Here is a 5,958-nt window from a genome sequence, read left to right as displayed (position 1 = left end):
TACGCCAAGAATTCACCTGAACACACCATAGACCGTTCATGGCACATACCTCCCTGCCAGCACGCCCACGGGCACAAGTCCATTTGCTATTTAAAGCACGTGCGCTCTACGGAAACTTGACTGAAATCTCAAAATGGCAAAGGGTGCAAGATACACACAGCCTTGTGCGCGTGTGTTTGTAAAAAAAAGAAATGCTGAGGACCTCACTTCTGTGTCATTAATGGTAGCTGGGTCCATAGACAATATCAAGCAATACAGTATCGCCCATCACATGTATACAATTTATGCTAAATTCTCCTGAATATTTTCGTTTATAGTTTATTAGTACACCAGTGAGGTCTGCTGCATGTGTGCGCAGTACAAGGTACTGTGGAAATAATAATTGGATTAGATTGACTGTATTCCACCTCATTGGAAATTTCTTTGTGGCTTCTCTCAAGTACAGCACAGTCACATACAATACACGCAACCCACCATTAGAAACATATGTAACATACAAGAGTGCAAATGGGCAGGTAGCAGCAAATCGGTTAGATAAATAATAAAAGAGAGCACACAAACACATAAAGAGCTACAACATTGGCTTATTACACCAAGTATATACTGTACACGCTTTACTTTATAGAAAACTACTTTTCCCATGTTTTACTGAAGTCCAATGAAAGTGACGTAGAACAGCCCATATAAATGTGACGTCGCCAGATTATGACGTTCTTCTTGGAGACGATTCCTTAGCGGTCGGTACGTTATTCCTTTTAGCTCTTGGTCTCAGAATCCAAGTTAATCATCATCTTTATAAATCAATCGAGCTAATCCTTTACGTTTTCCCTTTGTTTTTCAGCATTCCCTTCTCAACATGAGGGCGAAGGTTTGTGTTTTATATTCGTGTGGTCAAATAATCGTAGTTTTCAGTGGTGCTAACATTTGCTAGCTAGCCAACGTTAGCGAGCTTGAGCATATCGAAGACCAGCACAGCGTGCCCATTAGCTTTCAGTTGTATAATTCGTGTTTTGAAATTTGTTTGCCTTTTTAGTTAAGTTGAATAAACGTGTGTCTTCATAAATGCATTGATTAAACGAGGAACTAACAACGTTCTTTGGTTCTTTTGCAGTGGAGAAAGAAGCGCATGCGCAGGTAAGAATGCATGGCGCATGTTTTTGTGCAGTTGTATCAAGTCATTTTACACCGTGGTGAAAATAATTTCGGCTGATTGTTTCGTGTAATTACTTTATAGGCTGAAGCGTAAAAGGAGAAAGATGAGGCAGAGGTCCAAGTAAACTGTTGTCTCCGCCATGGCTGTGAAGGCACATGTTGCCAGCAAACTAGGCCGGCGAGCACAGCTGAAGACCAGGACCCTCCCGTTGTCAAGTCTGTCAGTGGTGCCCATTTCAACATGAGGCAACAGAGCTACAGCAGCTGATGCTGGAGCGCTGATTCAGGACCTGCTGAATGACAGACTTCTTTTTTTTTTTCGGGACATACTGGACTCATTGTTCTTAATTCCTCAACTTTTGCCTTTTGTTTATACTGTGATTAAAGGTTTTGGTTTCTAAAATTGCTGATCTTGTGTTTTGCATGTAAAACAAGTATTCCTTTGCGATTAGTTAAAAGAGTTAAAGCCTTTTAATCTGAAAGACATTTTGACCTTTTATCTGTAGGTAAAGCACATGTATACAAAAAATGGCCCAAGTGTGTTTGGCTGCTTGGGTTTCAGAGTCCTGGTTTTCATGGCTGACTGGGACCCTTGACTTGAACAGAAATGGTATTTGTTAAACCTGTGCATTTCCTACCCTGAAAGTCAAAATGTCTCCTGTCACGGACTGTTAGAGCAGTCACTAAACTAGGTAACTGCACCGACTGCTTCACCTTCAGTGTGACCAACCAGTGATGGAAGCACCATTAAGAACGTACACCACAATGTGAACAGTCCCATCAAAAGAGGAAAATGGCGTGGTATTCTCCAATTATACTAGGCAAATTTCTTTGAAAAAACATTCAACTGACTGCGAGTGTGTGGAAAACCGATCAGGCCTCATTTAAGACCAACCTATACTTGACGATTTTCCAATAATGCATGCTTTACTTTGGCCTAGGTGATTAAAGCTACAGCTGGAAAATACTATTAGAGGACAGCATTCTGGAAACGCTATACTTTGTTGTTCAAGGCAGATGTATGACTCAAACGAATCTATGTAATATTCTGAAAGGAACAAAAACATTAGTAAAATTGGTGTCCAATGAGCACATTTCAAGATAGGAACCTGATGTGACGAGACCTAATGTTTTTGATTCCGTTTCTAGAAGGTCCAGCTTTTGACCAATCTGATCCTGGTCAGTCATAGCATCAGTGTACTAAAATAACTTTCCATGCAAAATTTTATCTAACTTTGAATTATGACCCTTTTGTTTTCTCAACTGTCCTGGAGGTGTCAATGTAAGTACGTGCCGGCAGAGCCTGCCTCATAACGCTGACCTTAACTAAGTAGAGGAGGATCTATACAAATAATGTAAGTTAAAGAGCACCAACCAAACACTGCTAAATGAAAGCAGAATGAAGTTTCAAGAGACAGAAAGAGGAAGGGTGGAGAAGTTGATGACTAGACTTGTTTAATTGAAAAAAAACAACAGATCCAACAAATGATAAAACTGTTGGCTGGAGGCAGCATGGCCCACTAAGGACTACATTATGTCTTAAATCTGGTAAAAGTAATAGACTATTGGCACATTTCATCTTACTTTTCAAAGGCCAACTTCCCATGTGGACTTAAATGGTAAACAATTAAACTCACTCCAAATAGCCTCTGCTGAGTTTGCAATTGTAGCAACTAAAAATGTAAAGTTACTTTAATGCTGAATATTCTGTGTAAAGTAATCACTATTATGGGCTGTACTATATGTTGCAGTAACAGTTGCACACTAACAGTTAAACATTTGTACATTATAACACAAATACAAGAGTCAAATTAGAATTTCACTTGACCATTCAATTAACAGGTTTTCTTACTGGCCTAAATACATTTGCATAGTTGACAACAATTCCACACAAACAATTATTGGCAAAGCAAATCTTGACAGGAGGTCCGGTGTGATATGTCATCTGTCTTACGTTGTGTATCATTTCAACATCACAGATACGACTCAACGTCCTGTGACTGCTACTTCTGCTTCTGCCTTCTGGATGACAGAACATCATTATTTTCCATCCGTTTCATGAACTTTCTCTGGCTCAAAACTGTTGAAGCAGCCCGAGTCAAAAGGCTTTTTTTATGAAAGACAATTTGACATGTCCCTGTAGGATAAGAACAGGTCTAAAAAATGGCCTAATTGTATTTAACTGCTTAGGTTTTAGGTCCTGGTATTGTTCATGGCTGACTGGGACTAAACCAGGTAACTGCACTGACAGCTTCACCTTCAGAGGGCCAGTGATGGAAGAACTACTCATAACCTATACCAGTGTGAACGTTCCCATCAAAAGAAAAAAACCTGCATTCATATTTAGGCTACACTTGGATAAAATGGCTTGGTACTCTCAACAAAATGTACTAGGCAAATTTCTTTAAAAAACAAACAAAAAAACTTCATATCCTATCCACATCCAATGACTGCGGGTGTGTGAATCCTGTGATCAGGGCTCATTCAAGACAAACCTCTATACAATAATGCATGCTTTACTTTGGCATAGGTGATTAAAACTGTGGCTTGAAAATACTGTTAAAGAGGATAGCATCCGTATCTTTCTCCATATGAAGTTACAAACTAATGCATCCTGGAAACTGGAAATACTGTGCTTTTTCATTACAGTGCAATATATAATATTTAACCATTGGATTTCATTATTGTGCAATATGTAATATTTAGTCCCTTTGACAACACTGAAAATTCTGTGCAAATTCATAACTGTGCAATATTTAGATAGTCTTGATACACCATCTCAATTTCATAACAGTGTAATATTATTTTCATAACGTGGATTCAAACCATATTTATCTTTCTTACACATGAGTATATAGACAATAAAGGCATTCTATTCTCTTCTATAAGTACTTTGTTATTCAAGGCAGAAGTAAGCATGGCACAAAACAGTTAAATCTCCAGTACAATATTTGTGTCTTCATCTTATATAGATGAAGGTCTAAGAATGCCCAAAGAATAATCTAAACAAAAAAACTTAAATGCAACTGTTTATTGAATTTGTTTGTCTGCTGACAGCCTTGCTAAACATGTGAACAAAAGTGGGTTATAGGTGTATTTTATGGGCTGTGAGACATTATTTCTGGGAAACATACTGTATATTTTTTATGAACACAGTCAAACCAGATAAACAACACATTGGGATACCAGTTTGTAGGTTTATAAACAAAACAGGAATGTGACAAGCCACTTTATTATCTGGCACCTGTCAGATTGTGGCATTGAACTGGTATGACTTCTTTACGTTTTAATTATGTTGGTATCAGGTCATAGGATGTTGTAGTATTAATAGCTTTCCAACATGCTTAATCTGAATAAACCAATGGATTGTTGTCATTGTCCAACATTTGGAACATGATAATAATGCCAAGTCATTCAGATATATAAAAACAACATAAACACCCAGAATGCCTGTATTATGAACAATATAATGTTAAATTACACTTTTAACAAGAAAGAAAGCTCCTAAATACGATGGGAATAGCACAGGCATGTGCTACATGTTCACATTGGACATGGTTGTAATATGAGAGAAAATGATTAGAATATGTAAAATATGTGTACGTGTGGGACAATGCAAACGGATTGCATTTGGTTTCTATGCACATAGCCTTTTATGCAGCTATTGTAGGCCTATTTTAGCTCTAAATCTTACTGAATCTCATATTGAATTGTCAAATTAAAAAAACTGAAATATGTACAGTCTATTTTTCTACCTTTAGGCCATTAGCTGTGATTAATGTATAACCTGGTTATTGCTGCTAGACTGACTGCATGACCTTTAAACATGTACCTGTTTACATAAAGGATCATCACACCTTTCACTACAAGGTATCCAGGCAACCTGGGAGCCTGATCTGTTTTAGCTGCCAAGCATAAAGTATTAGTTATTAACAAACATGGAAAACACTGCCTAAAACGCACATGCATGGCAAACTAAATGAGGCCGGGCTAAAGTACAATGATGTATGATGCAACATGCGTTTAGCTGGTGCGTAAACATTGCGTTAGTGACATATCCTGGTGGCGTCACGACTCTGCCGCTCGGATTCTCTCTTGCAGAAAGTGATCACCTTGATGACAGTTGATGCATGTAATTCAATAAAGCCGCTAATACACCTTTCTGTCAACAAAACTGTTGGCGCTGTCACGCTCAGTTGTAAAAGCTGCCGCAATGGGGATAAGCGCTTGCGCACGCAACAGGATTCCATCCGGTTATGTAAAAAAGATAACGGCTTTAGCAGCCTGGGCATTAGTAAGCTACAGTATTTTGAGCGTAGTGGTTGCTTTAGTTTAAAGGATAATGACAGTGCTACTTTGAATGAATTGTGTCTTTTGGTATCTTAAGACAAAATAAACATCCCTTTACTTTGCATATGGGTCGTATTTGCGCTCCGCCCGACATGGTGTCATTACAAGTCAAATCTAGGGTTTAGGTTTTTACCGGATTTCATGTGAAGGAGGGCTTGAAGCAGAGCCCGCCCTCACAGGTCTTGGTCTTTGCTTGCCATGCTCAGTGAAAGAAGCTTCACACGTCAATGAAACAGAATATCCAGTTTTAGTGCCCTGCTGCGGAACTGAGGCGCAGCGCAGCGGAGAGAAGCCCTGATCATGATTTAACCGATCGAAGCCCGCAGTTTATCGGTGATTCCTCGATGGTTTCTATATTAAAACGGTGGTAAGTTTCCAGTGGCGCTTTGCCGCTCAGTCATAGAAACATTGAAGCTGAAGTCCAAGTCGAGTTAGTGAAGTCAAACGGATCTTGCG

The 5,958-nt window shown here is 38.9% G+C and overlaps 1 long non-coding RNA gene across 1 annotated transcript; it reads left to right on the top strand.

Moving 5' to 3' along the window:
* Positions 1-647: 647 nt before the first annotated feature.
* LOC116692237 (uncharacterized) lies at positions 648-1,555 on the top strand. Its single transcript, XR_004332664.1, has 4 exons — positions 648-741; positions 842-868; positions 1,112-1,134; positions 1,235-1,555. It is a non-coding gene; the product is annotated as an uncharacterized LOC116692237 (long non-coding RNA).
* Positions 1,556-5,958: the final 4,403 nt, after the last annotated feature.

The sequence above is a fragment of the Etheostoma spectabile genome, chromosome 7 (genome assembly GCF_008692095.1).
Source record: "Etheostoma spectabile isolate EspeVRDwgs_2016 chromosome 7, UIUC_Espe_1.0, whole genome shotgun sequence".
Taxonomy (NCBI): Eukaryota; Metazoa; Chordata; class Actinopteri; order Perciformes; family Percidae; genus Etheostoma; species Etheostoma spectabile.
Note: the sequence above shows the minus strand (reverse complement) of the source record. Positions and strands in the feature narration are given on the sequence as shown.